We start from the raw sequence: 18,714 nt of genomic DNA on the forward strand, positions 1-18,714 counted from the left end.
CTGATCTTACCCACCCTGTCATAAACAGATAGTTAAGCGTTAATGCCTCTTTTACCTGTAAAGGGTTAAGAAGTTCACCTAGCCTAGCTGACACCTGACCAAAGGAACCAATGGGGAACCAAGATGTTTCGAAAGGAAGGAGGGAAGTTTTCCTTTGTTTAGAGTTTCAGCTAGAGTGAAAAAGATCAAGGAACCAGCCTCTTATCAGAGTAGTAAGTTTTAGAAAGGGATAAATAGGTTTGTTTATTTTCTTTGTAACTTGTCTTAGTACCATTAAGGGAATTATCAAAAATGGTAAGTTTTTTTGTGTCAATCCAAATGTGCCTAGCAGGAACAACCCTCTGTGTTTTGAATCGTTGTCTTGACACTACTGGTATGCAACTCTCAGAGGGTTTTATTTTACCTTTGTTCTTTAATTAAAAGATCCTTTTCTAACTCACCTCCTTTCTCAACTACCTGCACTTCCTCGCTGATGCTTTAGATCCAAGGGTAGCTTCCGAGTTGCGGCCACTCCAGATCGGCCACAGCGTTACGTGAGAGAAGAAACGGCTAAGAGAAAGGTAGTGAACGATGTACATATTCTCAGCTTAGTTATATATATAAATCTGTAAGATTAGTAAACCAGAAAGTAGATCTGAGGAAAGACATTCTCAAAGCTACCTAAGAGGGGAAGTTGGGAGAAAGGGTGTCCGAGATGGAGGAATCGGATATGCAGAGATACCAACTAACTGATATAAGCTAGAAGTTCCATGCAGGTCCCCACATCTACCCTAAAGTCAGAGTGGGAAGAACCTTTGACACCCTACCTCACTCTCTGTCTATGTATATTCAGAATTGAATTGTCAGGGGGAAATGTTCAAAAGGCACAAATAGGAGTTATGTGCCCAACTTCTACTGACTTTCTGTGGGAGCAGGGGCTTACCTGTCCTTTGAAAATCAACCCATAAACTGCTTCAGGCTGGGAACTTTCTTACTGTATGCCTATAAGGACCACATACACATCTATGGTGCTTTATAAATAATAGATAGTAGCACTTATGTTTACATTTCTCAGTTTCATCTATTTGTAATAAGTACCATATAAATTGTGTGGTACAAAATGTAACAATTATATTAAATGCTTTATAGCAACTTCTTTTTACTGGTACAGTGTTTGTAGAGGTTTAGCCATAGTTGCTCTAGGAATAGAATCACAGAAACATAGGACTGGAAAGGACCTTAATAGAACATCTAGTCCATGCCCCTGACCAAGGCAGGGTTCAGTATTATCTAGACCATCACTGATGGGTGTTTTTCTAACCTTTTCTTAAAAGCCTGCAATGACAGTGAGTCCATAAACTCATTAGGTAATTTGTTCCAGTGTTTAACTATCCTTAAAGCTAATGTCCAACCTATATCTCTCTAGCTGCAATTTAAGCCCATTACCTCTCGTCCTGTCCCAAATGGTTAAGGAAAACAATTTATCACCCTCCTCTTTGTAGCAGTTTTTTACATACCTAAAGACTTATGCCACCCCACCCCTGGCTTTTGTTTCCACACAGCAACAAATACAAAAATTGGAGGCAATGGATTCTAAACGTGAAATACTGCAACAAAGAAAGAGATTAAAACAGACTTTATAAAGTACCTGTAAAGCAAAACAAAATAAATGAATTTCTCTGGATTAAAGGAAAGCTTATCAAGCAGCAATATTTTTTTCACGTGTGGTTTTGTTGACTTGGTACCCCATTCAGGGACATGAAAAAGATGTGAGCTCCAAAGTTACAGATCTTAATTTCTTATTTATGCATCAGGCTGATTGGTTTTTTAATTGGCCTGGTTCCTAATGGTTCTATTGATTATTATAAAGACATCTAGAGACACAAAGTGGATGACATATCTTTTATCAGAGAGGTAGCTGTGTTAGCCTGAATCTGTAAAAAGAGATCTTTTGGGGGGTCTCTTTTTATAATATCTTTTATTTAACCAACTTTTGTTAGTAAGAGAGATATAAGAGACTGAAGCTTGTCAACAAAAGATATTACTTTACCCACATGGTCTGGCTAATATCCAGGGAACCACACAGCTTCAACACCACATAAAGACATAGGCAGTTATATAATTTTAATAGCAACGAATGTAGTTGTCAGAATAATTACAGACGATTTGGTATATATTTTCCATGGAAACATTGTCAAACTTAGAGAAGTATCAGCAATGATTATCTACAACATCTTGCTCTGTGTTTCACGTTATACAACCGTTAAACTGTCTGTATTTACCTAGAAAACAAACAATGGTAGGCATGTCTTACAAAAAAGTATTTTATCTGAAAGAAATCCATAATGTTTTGATACATTATAAAATACTGCTCTCTGTAATACTAACTCCACTGTTTTATTGTTTATAGATTCAGAGCATCTATTATTACAAAACAGTATTTTATAACAATATCAATAAACTGTGGCTATTTACCTGTTTGTAAGCATTAGCCAATATTTCCGAGAAAATAAGGGAGAACCTTCCTTTCGAGCTTTTAAAAGCCTTTCTTCAGGCAGTGATTCTGATCAGACAATGGTCCCTCTTTACTTTAGCGTCTAAGCTTGTCTTTTATATATGTGAAATCAGATCCTCAGCTGGTGTAAATCAGCATCATTCCATTAGCTTCAAAGGAGAAATTCTGATTTATACCTGCTGCAGAGCTGGCCAATCAACATCACCATTTTGAGCTTCTTTTTCTTACAACATAATTTCACCTGGATTCTGGGCATGTCTACAGGATACAAATGAACAGTACAGCTAGCTGTTCGCACATGGCTCAAGGGAAAAGTGAAACCTGGTCCTTGTTTATTTTTGGTAAGTGTGGCTTTATGAGTAAAATCCATTATAAGCTCATGTTAAATGTTTAATCAAAAGTGGTTTCAGGCTTCAGAAGATGATCATAAGCTGTAGCACAAAAATGTGATATTTTGTACTTCCCTTTTAATATCATCATTTCAATTTAGATTTTTTGCAGGCTTAGAAAATGAATGGCCTATAAATTAGCTTCAAGCTTTATCACATTTTGACAGAGGCTGCCACTATGGGGAAAAAAGTGCAGTTATTCATTGTGCCATTACAAGTTTTTTGACAGTGTTTACTTTCACTGGGATTGAAATGCACCTCTGATGGGGGAGGCGGGAATCTAGTGCTTCTAAGCATTCAAAACTACTAGGGAGCTGACCAGTTTGTTTTGAAATATATTATGATGCAATGGCAGTTGCGCCATAAGAAAAGCCCTGATTTATGAATACATCCCTATTTAGGAGTGCTTAAGTGCTTTCCTTAATCAGGGCCTACAGTTGCAGCAGAGTCCCTGATTCAGCAAAGCACTTAAGTAAGTGCTTAACATTAAGCATGTGAGTGATCCCATCACTGCCCAGAAAACACATTTCAGCGTGTGCTTGTGTTTAAGTATGTGAGTCACCCCATTTGAAGACAATGGGATGACTCATATGCTTAAAGTTAAGCACTGCTTAAATGCTTGGCTGAATTGGATCTGAGTTTCCTTTATAAACCCAATTTTAGCCCCCTATTAATATCTACAGTAAAAATTGCATTGGCCTCAAAATTGGAAAAGCTAGACCTAGAGCTAAAATTGAGTTTTGAATTAAGTGAATAAGGCCTTTCTGAATTATGAAACTACAAATAGAAATGTTAAACATAGCTATAAATTCTTTTAAGTTTTTTATCCCTGTGACCCTACTGTATTCATTGGTCCCTCTTGCAAGCCTTAGGAGAATTAATAGTGTCTCTACAACGGCAGAGTAAGTGCCTTGTATGAGAAATGCCAACTTAGCATTTATTGTTTTTCTAATGTTTATCCATTTTTTTAAAAACTAGCATTCATTACAGTTAAAATGCTATCAGAACACTCATGTTTTTTGTGAGGATTCTAAATATATCAAACAGCAGACTGTTAGGCTTTCTGCAGTGCGAGTGAGGGAAAAATACAACAATTTCATAATGAAAAAGAACACAGGCTATCAATTTCCATTACTGAACAGGCTGATGTGAAATGATCCCAGCCATCTGTTGCAAGTCTAAATTTCTCCTGTATTGTAACGTCTATGGATATCTAATGTCATCGCCTTTGCCTTCTTCAAAAGAACATATGTGATCTCTCTCTCCCGCCGTTCATTACCACCCTCTGACAAACGGAGGCTAGGGACACCATTCCTTACCCATCCTGGCTAATAGCCATTAATGGACTTAACCTCCATGAATGTATCCAGTTCTCTTTTAAACCCTCTTATAGTATTAGTCTTCACAACCTCCTCTGGCAAGGAGTTCCACAAGTTGACTATGCACTGTGTGAAGAAGAACTCCTTTTATTTGTTTTAAACCTGCTGCCCGTTAATTTCATTTGGTGGCCCCTAGTTCTTATATTAGGGGAACAAGTAAATAACTTTTCCTTATTCACTTTCTCCACATCACTCATGATTTTATATACATCTATCATATCCCCCCTTAGTCTCCTCTTTTCCAAGCTGAAAAGTCCTATCCTCTTTAATCTCTCCTTATATGGGACCCGTTCCAAACCCCTAATCATTTTAGTTGCCCTTCTCTGAACCTTTTCTAATGCCAGTATATCTTTTTTGAGATGAGGAGTAATGATTCTAACATCCTGTTTGCTTTTTTGACTGCGTGCTCCAACACGTGTGGCCGTCTTCAGAGAACTAACATGACTCCAAGAGCTTTGTCCTGAATAGTTTAGCGAAATTAGCCCATCATATTGTAGTTGGGGTTATTTTTTTCCAATGTGCATTACTTTACATTTATCCACATTAAATTTTATTTGCCATTTTGTTGCCCAATCACTTAGTTTTTGAGATCTTTTTGAAGTTCTTCACAGTCTGCTTTGGTCTTAACTATCTTGAGCAGTTTAGTATCATCTGCAAACTTTGCCATTCCACTGTTTACCCCTTTCTCCAGATCATTTATGAATAAGTTGAATAGGATTGGTCCTAGGACTGACCCTTGGGGAACACCATTAGTTAACCCTCTCCATTCTGAAAATTTACCATTTATTCCTACCTATTATTCCCTGTCTTTTAACCAGTTCTCAATCCATGAAAGGATCTTCCCTCTTATCCCATGACAATTTAATTTACGTAAGAGCCTTTGGTGAGGGACCTTGTCAAAGGCTTTCTGGAAATATATGTACACTATGTCCACTAGATCCCCCTTGTCCACATATTTGTTGACCCTTAAAAGAAAAGAACTCTAATAGATTACTAAAACAGGATTTCCCTTTACAGAAACCATGTTGACTTTTGCCCAAGAATTTATGTTCTTCTATGTGTCTGACAATTTTATTCGTTACGATTGTTTCAACTAATTTGCCCGATACTGACCTTAGACTTACCAGTCTGTAATTGCCAGGCTTACCTCTAGAGCCATTTTTAAATATTGGCATTACATTATCAATTTTCCAGTCATTGGGTACAGAAGCCAATTTAAAGGACAGGTTACAAACCATAGTTATTAGTTCCGCAATTTCACATTTGAGTTCTTTCAGAACTCTTCGGTTAATGCCATCTGGTCCTGGCATTGTTACTGTTAAGTAACTCCACCTCTTCATCAATGACTTCATCCTCCGGGTTAGGTCCTCTTTCCGCCACCTCCAGACCCACTGAAGTATCCACAGGGTTCTTGGTGGTAGAGGTGGGGTCACCACCAAGAATAGCTCCTTATAGAACTGGCAGGTCTTAGATGCAGTACCAGAACGACGGTTTGCCTCCCTGACCTCATGGTATGCCTGCCTCAGCAACTTTGTTTTCGCTCTGCACTGCAATGTGTCCTGATCATAGTCTTTTTTGCATGAGCTTCAAGAAATCTGCCCATAGGTATCAAAATTTCTATGGCCCAAGCACAGCTAGAACTGCCCAACATCCTCTCCCCATATACTGAGCAGATCCGGCAGCTCTGCAGTGGTCCAAGCAGGAAAGCGTTTGCTGTGATAAGCCTCTATGGTCACCTGGGAAGATGCAATGAGACCTCTCCATGCTGAGCCAACAGGAAATGGAATTTCAAGAATTCCCTGGGCTTCTAAGGGGGAGGGGTGGATGATTGTTTAGCTAGTTGCAGGGCAGAGGAGTTCCAACCACTGATCAGAGCCATCAGGATGGGTATTGCGAGACACCTCCTGAAGGCCAATTAAAACAATAAAATCAAGCGTGGTCTCTACACTGGCACTTTGTTGACAAAAATTTGTTCAAAAAGCCTTATGTCTCTCATCGGGGTGGTTTTATTTTGCCGCCACTGTTGCCACCAGCTGCCTTTTGTTGACAAAACTCTGTAGTATAGACAAGGCCTGAATCTCTGGCTCAGACCCATTTCTACTGTAAGAATCAACTTTATTTATTGGCTTCATTTCTACAAAATAATATAACTGGCATATGACAATACAATATTTTCAGAGTGAAGAGTGAGATTTAAGTAGGAAACATCTGCTGAAAAATTTGTGGTAAGCATTAGTGTGTGCCAACAAACCTAATGAGAAACACAAGGAAACTGCCAGGTTTAACAAGATTTTACCTCAGTGGGTGATTCTGCATAATCACGCAGCTGTTCTGTTCTTATGCCTTTTATAACTCATACCTCTCAGGTCTGCAGTCAAACAAGCATAACATCACTGCTGGTCAGAGCCTATATCAATAAAATTGTGCGAGAACTACAATGAGCTAAATAATGTAAACAACTGTCCAGATAGAGCAGCTGTTAGCCAATCAAAACTTGAATATCCTATTATTAAGAAGCAACAAAGGCCATACATCTACCATTTAGATTTAAGCTCGCTGAGGTAGTGACCATTTCTTTGCTTCTGTCTCTGAAGCACCTAGCATATTCTTGGAAACCCACAAATAAAGAAATAATAAGAAATGCTCCGTATTGGGAGAGAGCTTCTTTGGATCAAGCAATTGTTGACTCAAATTTTCATCAAAATCTTGAACCCTTTACTGATATTTGCAAAAATTTTCACTATTATGTTTTCCCCCATAGGCTTCTCTCATTTCCTGGTTTTGTCCAGAATCAGAAATATCAGAGTGTGAGATTGCACTGAACCAAAAAGCCAGATCCAAATACCTGGGAATTTGGATCTGCAGCTAGATTTTTTTTTTTTTTTTTTTTAATCAGAAACCTGCATCTTGTCCATATAACAGGATGAAGCAAAACCCTGGACACAAATATTTTTTAGCAAAGATTAGATTTGGATTTGCAATCACAGCTTTGCAGCTCAGGCCTTTCTCTAATGAAAATAGTGCAAGAAATATTTTGTCTTGTGCAATTTTCAGCCTATTTTAAGCTCATTCTAGGTAGAATTGTAAATGTTGCATTAAAGTCTGATAATCAGAAATTTCCAGTCCCGTTTCCAGATGTGAGAGAGTTTAATATATTTCCAAATGAATACAAGTGTTTACATACCAGACTCCCTGGTGAGATACAGGCTTCTATCAGCAGACCTCACACTCCCGCTTCATCAAAACAGGCTAATCTATTACTCATTTACCAGGTAAAAGAGGAAAGAATTAACATATCTCCAAAATGTTTTTCAGTTACAATTAACGCTATAGTTGTTTCAAATCCTTAGATCCCTCTAAAATGGATGGGGGGTGATTAAGTAGGGTCAGAATTAAGCTTGATCTTAAAATATGTAAAGGTGATTAGTATGCAAGTCAGTTATTAAAGATATTATATGACATGTTAATCTATTTGGGTATTTATCGACCTTCCCTTCAGTGATCTTTTTTTCTTCCTTTAATTACAACATCTCGGTATTAATCCAGTACATACAGGCAACGTTAACTTACAGTTAATTTGATTTTTGTTAAGCTTTGTTTTTCCAAGGGAGAGAACACACACTCATGAACCAATGCAAAGAGTGCCACTGCGTTCCTGTTTTCCCTAGCCTAACCCTGAATTACGGAGTTTATGAGCTCTGCAGTATCCTTCACTCTCTCACCTTTCTCTGAAGAGTTTATGGGATGCAGAGTGTCCAGCTGTCCTTTGCCAAATTCCCAGTTTAGGAACTCTGTCTCTCTCTCTCTCTCACTCACACACACACACACACACACACACACACACACTTACCTCATTATTACAGCTCATGAACTCTGCAAGATATACACACACACACACACACACACACTTACCTCATTATTACAGCTCATGAACTCTGCAAGATTCCTGGTTCTTCTCAGTCACCGTTGGCCTGCTGACCTCATAATTTTCACATTGTCCCTTTATCTGTTCTTGCCCAGGGGTCTGCAGGGACACACTGATGAAGGGCAAAAATTAGGATGTTTAATTGAACCCTGACTATGGCTTCATGATGTGACACAAATGCATGGTTTATTACTTTATTACTACTGATTACAGACATGAAATACAATTATTAAAGTGTTTTGAGGATAAAAATCATCAAGTCAGTGGGAATTTGCCTAAGTGTGGACTAACTAAAAATTGAGTAAGGAGCTCAGACTAGATGATTAAAATGGTCTTTTCTGGCCCTATGATCTATCTGGTTCAGGTTTTAGCCTTAAGAAAATGCTAAAGGGTGAAATCCTGGCCTCATTCAATTGACTGGTAATTTTGCCATTGAATTCATTGAAGCCATGATCTCACCCTAAGTATTGGTGATGTTTCTTATTTTAGTACAGTTTGTTTTCAAAATACTGATAAGCATTCTTTAAACAGTATGCTGTTTTTATTTGCAATGAGCCAACTCCAGCAAGCTAGAGATGAAATGATATTCCGAAAAGCTAATATTAAACAACTGATTAGACTATGTGCTTTGCAACATGAAGAGAATCTTGCCACATCTGTGTCACACATTAAACTGCACATGAAGTCCACCTGAAGTTAATTGGCATCCACTGTTTGACTTCATTGTCAGTGACTTTTGAATGTAGATCACCACTTAATTTTAGTAATGAAAAAAAAAGCAACCTCTTGTCTCTGTGCCTCAGTTTTTACCCGAGGTTCTTTTAACCCAAAGCTCTTGGTAACTTTTACTTTGTGCAAGGTGGTATCAGGAAATAAATCAGGGGAGATATAGCTGTTCAATCAATAGATGGCTGGCACAAACAGGACAACACAAGAGTGATTTCACTTAAAGCTAAACTTTACTTAGTCTCAAGCACTTACACACATCTGCAACAGGTTAGTGAAACACCCCCAACCCTTGACAATTACCAAAGCTGAGTATGGCTTTCAAGTGGCACTGTGACAGGCTTCAGCTGGCTAGGCTTCCATCTGCTGGTGGGGACCCAAAGATGCATCCAGAGGGAGCGTCCCTGAAGAGCCCTTCCTGAGAAGTCCAATTACCTCAAACTTTTCCTCTTATTTATACATTAGTAATACAATGACATATCCCTTAAAGAAAACTTGCTAAGCAAGCAGGGTTAAAAGGTCAGACACCTTATGATTGCCAATTAACCGGAGATTATTATTTTATTTTTTTTAAGAGTGTCCATGCCTTTGGACCCTGACAAACATTCCCGGGGGCACATATAGACAGACTTCTTGTTTTTTTTAAATACATGCATCGGCAATTTTAATACTCTTAGCAGGAAGGGCACAGGATCAAGCTGCCCTGTGATTGGCACTGAAAACCCCCTCCCCTCCTGTCTGGTTACACTGAGGCCGCTGCATGACCAATTTATGACCTGCTGTCTTAGCTACTTTTAGCAATAAACAAGAATTGTTCAGTATGGCCTGCTAACTTGACTACTGTTAGCAACAAGCAATAGTGGTTTAAGCACTTCACTGGTTTGCCAAAATCTCCCCGAACACAGTTATCACAGCTGAGGATGCCAAATTCAGGACAAACTGCTGAGACCAACCTGGTTAATGAGAAGTCAAAGAGGCAGACTCCTTAGGCATTTCAGTCCTTGTCTCACAGCCCAGACACTGGGCTCTATGATTAGTGGTTACTCAAAACCAATTTGATCAGAGTTCTTCTACTCCCAAGTGATCAGTCACATAGCCAGGTCAATATATAATTCAGATCTTACCCATAATCGTGCTGAGGCCAATCCTTTAGTAAGTAAAACCTAAAGACTAGAGTTTTAATAATAAAAGAAAAAAATAATTAATAGATCATATGCAAACAAATGATTGCAAAGTCTTTATATCACATGTTTAGCAGCGATGGAATAGACTGCTGGCTTGTAAAGTTTTTTGTAACTTCCAAAAAACTGGAAGGTCCTCAGTGCATAAGTCAAAATGCTCCTTTTAGTTGTAAATCCAGAGACTCAGGGCACAAAGGAGGCAAAATGAAGATATCTCAGGGCAGGAGTGGCAGAAGCATCCCCATAATGGAGGGGGCACAGGTGCCTGGACCCTGGCTTCGCCCCTGCACTGCCTCTTCTCCTGGAGTCCCCGCCCTCACACCACCTCTTCCTCCCAAAACTCTGCTTGCTCCTCTCCACCCCTCCCACACATCACTTGCCCTTATAGCCAGTAAAAAGTGGAAGGGCTTAGCCCTCCTACTTTTAAAAGTGATGGGGCAATGACCCCCTGTCCTCAATTCCCCTATCTCAGGGGACTTTTATATCCTTTGACACATGCCTGGAGATTTACTGTCTCAAGATGGAGTCCAGGGTCACATGAGCATATCACATGTCCTTACATGCTTTGAAGACTCACAGGTGCATCCGCTGCCCATATTCTTGTTGAGGTGTGATAAATTTCTTCTATGGCCCATTGTTAGAGTGAAATGTCCTTAATGGACCATCAACATATAGCTATCTAGACTTGATGTAAATCTTATTTGGTGGGGGTTATCCAGCAATTCAACACAGATACAAGATGAGTACATAGCCAATATTCATAACTTCGGATACAAAGATGGTACATGCATATGAACAGGATAATCATACTTAGCAAATCATCACTTTTCTGTTGATACCTTACATGGCATATTTTGTACAAGATGTGTTGCAGTTGTATGACAGTGGTAATATTATATAAATGGTCATATTCAATAATACAGCATCACACTCCTTATTCCAATACGGCATGAGCACTGTATATAGGTTAAAGTGACAGAAAATATCTGCATATAGATTGATAGTCACTGGCTGCATTATCACTTGATGAATTCATCTTTATGGCCCTGAGAGGTTCACAAGTAGTTCAGGCCATAGCAGCTTATCTGCTTAAAGCAGGAAACCAAAGGCACATATACTGGGAGTTACACATTCTTTACTGGCACTTGGTCAGTTTCAATGTTTCACTCTTAATCTTCGCTGCCCCCCTTGGAATTTTCCCACATTATCTAGGAGGCTGCTTCACCCTCCTACAACAGTTATGTTCCACTACAACAGTAGACCTGTCAGCCCCAAGACAGAGTGAGACCTGAGACAAGAGACAAACTTTTCTTAGGGGCAGCGTGGATAAAGTCAGGAAAATCTGTGAAAGAAACTGACCAATATGCAGATGACACCACTGAAGTGGTGGTGCATGATACATTCTCTATCTTTTAATCTAGGCATTAATATCTAGCTCACCATACATTATCAAAGCATCTTTTGTAGATCTTCTCCAGGAGGAGGTGGAGGAATGCAAAGATTTGTGAGTTTTGCAGTTAGTTGTCTTTTTTTTTTTATTGTGTCTTCTAAGCCACAGGAGCATATGACCCACAAAACATTCCTTTTGAAATCTGTCCAATGGTTCATGCAATACAGAAGTTCAAGTCATGGTTAGCAATAACCACATTTATGGCACTAACAGTGTCTTATACAAAACAATGAAAGAAAACAAATAAATTGCAGATAAAAATTAAAGAAATTAAAGATGTCATGCACCTGATAAAGTGGATATTCACCCATGAAAGCTTATGCTCCAATACATCTGTTAGTCTATACATAAAGTGCCACTGGATTCTTTGTCGCTTTTTACAGATCCAGAGTAACACAGCTACCCCTCTGATACTTGACATCTTACACAGTTGTTCCCAAAACATTTTCTTCTATTAGAGATGAAAAAGCTTTGGCAGGAACATTAGGTCCATGCCCTAAAGAGATCTTTGCTTAAGAGGGTTTTTTAAAAGCCTCAAATTATCCTTTATCCTTTTTACAAAAGCATTATACATAAGAAAGGGCACATCAGGTTTAAAACTTCAGAGAAGAAAATCAGCAGGCAGCAAACTATTTATTACTTGCTCAGGAAATGTAGATTGCTGTGGAAATCCATTTTATTCCAGTCAATTTTTTCCAATGAGCTGACTTCAAACTGTAAGGGGAAAAAAGCATTATTAAATATAAGGGAAAGGATTCGTTTCTGTAGGAAATGACTACAGACATACATTAAGGATGAAATCCTCAGTTGAGCTGAGCTCATATCTCCTCTGATCCTAGAGACAATCAGGAGCCAAAACAATTTTCCATATAAGTTAAGGCAGCCAAGGGGCTGCTCTGACTTATACCAGTTTACAAAGGTCCCCTAAGGGCTACTACTGCATCAGCCAAACTGCAAATCAGCAAAGTATATTGCAAACTGACATCCCCTAACATACCTTATCTCCATCCTGGATTCTGCACACTGCAAGAATCTTCAACTGCATCTTTAGAATTAATTAAAGGTACCTTTTTGCCATACCAGTGCTGCAACAGAATCTTAGCAGGTGCTTCCAGACATGGGTGGTGCATAAGGGAGGCAGGGGGAGGCAAAACCTCCCCGAATTTTGTGCCACTAAGAGGGCAGGACAGTAGCAGATTACTGCATGGGTCCATGGGCCCATGGCCAAGTGCCCTGGTCAATTTGGGGGCCCCAGAAAAATCTCCCCTCACCATGGCTCCAGGACTGGAGGAACTCTTAATCCTGGGGCCACGGGAGGGACATAGGTCTCAGGGCTGCAGCAGGTGAAGGAGTGGAAAGGAGTGAGCGGGGGGTCGGTATGACCTAAGGGGAAAGACGCAGAGTGGGGGTGCAATGGGGGCGGGGCCATCAAGGAAGAAGCAGAAGAGGAGCAGGGCTCGGAGCTCCAGCAGGGGCTGAGCTTTCAGCCCCCACTCCCTGTTCCCTACTGGGGTCATCAAGGGGAAGAGACTGAGCTCTCAGCCCTCCCTCGCCCCGGCTGGGACCACAGGGTGACTGAACAGTGAGTGGGGGTGGGGCCTTGGCTGGAAGAGGGGAGCATCACCTGGAAGAGGCAGGGCGTGAGCCAGAAGAAATGGGGCAGTGGCTAGCCTCCCCAAGGAGAAACTTCACTTGCTGCCCATGCTTCCATTCTCTCGATGTGTGGAAATAATATAAATATAAATCAAGATGACTTAATTGTCCATATAGTCTGAACCACATCACATGTGTTTTAGTGCTTTTTTTGTTCTCTTTTTCCCCTCTCATGCTGACAGTGTAGTACAAAGCTGTAGCGCAGTACAACCATTATGATGCCGAGTCTTTGTCTTCATGATGATCTTTTAATTGGCAGCCAGATGTTTTGTTTGGGGGTATTTTATGATTGGTTCTTCAAGCAACTGCTTGAAATGTGATCTGTTTATTTTTTAAATAAGAGAACTAAGAGAAGTTTGAGGTTATTTAAAAAATGGGAAACTTTTCAACCTAGGGCCTGTCTTGATAAATGTACCTAAAAGATACAATAATTATTTTAGTGGTGTTCTCACAAATTATAGCACATTGCACATTATATTTGAATTTTTATAAATGAGCAAAAAAAGACTTCAAAGAGTCATTTAACCTGTAAAACTAGCTATATTCCCTCACTAAATGCAATTTGTGACAACATGAAAGTTGTCTTTTTTATCAGTTAAAGTCTCAATCCTGAAAACACACTTATAGTTAACATTAAGCACACTGACTTCACTCATGCTTAAAGTTCAAAATATGTATATGTACGATCAGGGCCCAAGACTTCCGTCTCCATGCTCAGGGAGAAGGACAAGAAAAAGAATGGACCCAGTGGGTGAAAGAAAGCTAAAGGTGTGTGACAAAGCTGAAAATAAAATGTAGATCTAAAAATGAGAAAAGAAAATGAAGAGAAAATAGAAAAAAGGAAGAAAATATACATACCCACAACTTTTAGGGTAAGAAGTTGAAATTTGTTAATCCATGTTCATTTATTTTATTTTACAGCATTATACTGGTCTACAATTTTTGAGAAGTCATCTGCTTCAGAGATAAAATGTGGTATTTATTATGTATTTTGATGTGCTGAATTCAAATATGACAATTAAAACAACTGATTGGCTACTGTTTCTAAGATATTTAAGTTTTTACATTTTATGTCTATGTAAATTGTGGTAGATAGTAGAGTTTTTAATTCCATAAATTTGTAAACCCTAGGGCTTTTCATGTGTTGTATGGTTGCTGTTACCATGATAAGTATTTCACTATTGTGTTTATGTACACTTTAAAAATCAGCAAAAGGCGTTACTATAAATAAAATTTAATTATGATACAAAAGGCAAAAAAACTATTTATGTACATAGTTATCATTTCAGTGTCTACTCGGCACTTCTTGGCTGTCCTCTTGTATTCATTAAATGGTAGATCTCTTTTCACTGTTCCAGCAATAGTCTGCAAGCATTGATGGGCTCATTTGGCCCTGATCAGCGTTTCTCAATTGTTGCAATGTCCTGTGAAATCGCTCACCATGCTCGTTTCGCTCACTGCTCGCAGTTCCATGGAAAAAATCTAACCAAGAGTGCACAAAATGTATCTTTAGTGACATAGGTTGCACCAAGGCTTTTGTATGCCTTGGAGGAGGTTTTCCACCAAAACCTGTAGTTATCTGCCTGTTGTTTCCACAGAAAATTATTGCCACCTAACTGGAAGGCTTTCATGCCGTCTTTTCCTTGCATGCAGTGCATGGTCAAATGCATCATCTTGAGAAGTTCACGAATCTGAGGACCAAAAAAAGACACCTTCCTTTATCTTAGCTTCATTGAACCTTGAAATTCTTCCACGGACGTACATGAAAGCTGCTTGGTTTGTCAATGGCCTTGACAAAGTTCTTCATCAGACCCAGCTTGATGTGTAAAGTGGTAACAAAATCTTCCTTGATTCAACAAGTGGTGGATGCTGAACACTTTTCCTCCCAGGCTCTAATGACTGTCGGACGTGGCCAATCTTTCTTGATGTAGTGGGAATCTCTTGGACGACTTTCCCATTCGCAGAGAAACAGCAGTACTTTGTGTATCCAGTCTGCAGACCAAGCAAGAGAGCAACAACCTTCAAATTGCCCAAAGCTGCCACTGATGTTGGTCATAGTTTATGCACCTCAAAGTTGTTTCATGTTGTCATAGAGTTTCTTCATATGGACTGCATGACCAACTGGAATTGATGACAAAACCTTGCCTTTTTGCAGCAAAACAGCTTTTAAGACTCATCTTCGATGAATCACATGAACAGTCTCCACTCATCTGGATCGTGAAAGATGTTGAATGACTGCCATCACACCATCGATGTTGTTGCAGGCTACAAGATCACCTTCCATGAAGAAGAATGGGACAAGAATTTTTTTTGATGGTCCACGAACTGGAACCCTAACATACCTCCCTGCCAGGAGATTCCACTGCTGTAGTCTGGAGCCCACTTATACTAGAGCCAATCAACAATTTTAAGCATCATTTTCGTTCTCAGTGACCCAGAATTAGTAAAGTTTGACTACATTTATTTCAGAAGCATTTTGCCTGTAGAGCAGTGTTATTAAAGGCGGAGAGCAACTTACACCCTGGAGAAAGAGAATAGTTGGCATAATCATGGAAGAGGGGTGTCTGATGTAGCCTGATTGCTAGAGGGGAAGGAAATATACCAGCACCCTTTTCACCCTATTAGGACCATTATCAGCCAATTCTACTGATGTTAAAAAAACAAAAAACAGTTTTTCCATTACTTTGTGTAAAGCCCACTGGTCCTTGATATGTTACAAGTGAAACATCATCCACCATCTTTTTTGCCCCTTCTTATGAATTACAAATGAAGATGTTTTGTTACAAAATCAATAAAATCCAATCATAATGTGCTATCAGTGAGGTAAATGCTGTTTGTAAAAATCTGCAAAGGATATTGTTCCAGTACCATTTCATGGCTGGTACATATAACAAGTTATACTGATTCTTTAAATCTAGAGGAGACCAGAATACCCCACTGCAGGAACACCTGAATAAGCAAAGACTCAGGAAATGGCTAAAACTGGAAGAGTGGAAGGGGGGCCCTGACAGTTGGATGGGAAAAACCCAGGACATTCTTCCTTTAAGGACCCAGGATCAGAAGCCTTGTGCGAAAGGGTTCTATTCTCTCCTAGCCAACTGGGAGAAGTTCTCCTTAGGAGGACAATACCAGGAAAGAAAATGGAGCAAATAATTAAGCAATCAATTTTCAAATATTTAGAAGATAAGTAACAGTAAGCATAGACTTGTAAAGATTTGTCAGTGCTAATAGCTTTCCTTGACAAGGTAACAAGCCTTGTGGATAGCGGGGAGGCAGTAGATGTATATTTTGACATCAGTAAAGCTTTTGATACTGTCTCTTGCATGACCTCCCAATAACAAGCTAAGGAAATACAGCCTAGATGGAGCTACTATAAGGTGGGTGCATAAGTGACTGGAAAACCATTCCTAGAGAGTAGTTATCAGTGGCTCACAGTCAGGCTGGAAGGCCGTATTGAGTGGGGTCCTGCAAGGATCAGTTTTGGATCCAGTTCTGTTCAATATCTTCATCAATGATTTAGATAATGGCACAGAGTGTACACTTACAAATTTTGCAGATGATACCAAGTTAGGAGGGGTTGCAAGTGAATTAGAGGATAGGATTAAAATTCAAAATGATCTGGAAAAACTGGAGAAATGATCTTAAAAAAAAATAGGACAAAATAAGGAAAATGCAAAATACTCCACTTAGGAAGGAACAATCAATTGCACACATATGAAATGGAAAACGACTGCCTAGGAAGGAGTACTGTGGAAAGGGATCTGAGAGTCAGAGTGAATCACAAGCCTAATCTGAGTGAACAGTGTAACGCTATTGCAAAAAAAGCAAACATCATTCTAGATTGTACTAGCAGGAGTGTTGTAAGCAAGACATGAGAAGTAATTATTCTGTTCTACTCAATTCTGATTAGGCCTCAGCTGGAGTACTGTCTCCAGTTCTGGGACCCATATTTGAGGAAAGATGTGAACAAATTGAAGTCCAAAGAAGAGCAACAAAAATAATTAAAAGTCTAGAAAACGACCTATGAGGGAACACTGAAAAATTGGTTTTTTTACTATGGAGAAGAGAAGACTGAGAAGGGATGTGATAACAATTGTCAAGAACATAAAAGGTTATTACAAGGAGGAAGGAGAAAAATTGTTCTCCTTTAAGCTCTGAAGATAGAAGCAGCAGCAATGGGCTTAAATTGTATGAAGGGTATTTTAGGATGGACATTCGGAAAAGCTTCTTAATTGTCAGAGTGGTTAAGCAATGGAATAAATTGCCTAGGGAGTTGTGGAATCTCAGTCATTGGAGATTTTTAAGAGCAGGTTAGACAAACACCTATCAGGGATGGTCTAGATAATCCTTAGTCCTGCCATGAGTGCAGGGGACTGGACTAGAAAACCTCTCAAGGTCCCTTACAGTCCCATGATTCTACTATATAGGCTGTATTCTCCCTCAGAATAGGAGGATGCTGACAGAAGAAGGAAGCCAGAGGACTGAATACTAACTGGAAAGGGATGGAAGTGGGGCTTTGTGGGAAGCAGACTGGGTCAGAAGCAAAGCTCTGTGCATGGGTGGTGGCTGGACCCCCCCCCTTCAGGGAGGCTAGTCCCTGGCTTTGCCCTTTCCACCTGCATACCCCTCCCCCATGCTTGGAGCCTGAGACCCCATGCCCCCTCCCTGTGGACAGAGCCCCGAGTCCTTCTCTCCCTCCGAGCCGGCCAGAGACCTAAGCACCCCTTCCCTGCAGCTGGAGAAGCCTCAGGCTGGCAGGAGACCCCAGCCTACCCCATCCCCACCTATCTGGAGGATCCACGGCCCAGCGGCAACCACTCCTCCCCTCCCGAGGCCCCAAGTCACCTGAGGAAGTGTCTCACTTTTGTGCAAAGACACTTTTGTTATGCCCCATGCAGGTTCTGGGGCAGCTGAGGAGGAGGTATTTGCTACTCAGCTTCTTGGGTTAATCAATAATCTTTCTGGAGTCCAGAGAGATTACTGATAAACCCAGGAAGCTGAATAGCACAGCTCCCTCAGAACTGGCATGGAGCATAATTAAGCAAAAACTTCCTCTTCAAACCCTGCAGCTGGTGGTGCAGTGGCAGTGGCAGCATCAGGTGAGGCTAAGCCTCCCCGGCCTATTATACCAGCCACCCATGGCTCTGTGTGGCAAAAAAGCCAGAGCAGAGTATGAACTTTGTAACCTGAATAGTGTTTGTGAATTTTGGTGTATAGCAATCATTTGTCATTAAATTCAGCTTGCATGTGTGGCATGATAGACTGGAATGCCCAATGTGACTCTATAGTTAAACTGTTAGTGCTTTAGGAGCTCACACGTGTTGCTAGATCAGGGCCTCCCAGAGCAGGGGGCAAGTGGGGCAATTTGCCCCAGGCCCCACAGGGGCCCCCAAGAGAACGGCTGAGGCTCCCGGCCCAACCCTGCCCCTCTTCCAGAGCCTCAGCACATCCAGGAACTTCCCTGAACAGCTGCAGCATGTCTCTGGCGGGGCCTGAGCTCCACCCCTCTCAGACCCG

General features: G+C 40.3%; 1 long non-coding RNA gene across 1 annotated transcript; it reads left to right on the forward strand.

Annotated features, from left to right (window-relative positions):
- Nucleotides 1-177: 177 nt before the first annotated feature.
- LOC142046227 (uncharacterized) lies at nt 178-15,815 on the forward strand. The gene is made up of 3 exons (XR_012655120.1): nt 178-212; nt 2,759-2,835; nt 15,689-15,815. It is a non-coding gene; the product is annotated as an uncharacterized LOC142046227 (long non-coding RNA).
- Nucleotides 15,816-18,714: the final 2,899 nt, after the last annotated feature.

This window comes from Chelonoidis abingdonii, chromosome 2 (genome assembly GCF_003597395.2).
Source record: "Chelonoidis abingdonii isolate Lonesome George chromosome 2, CheloAbing_2.0, whole genome shotgun sequence".
Classification (NCBI taxonomy): domain Eukaryota; kingdom Metazoa; phylum Chordata; order Testudines; family Testudinidae; genus Chelonoidis; species Chelonoidis abingdonii.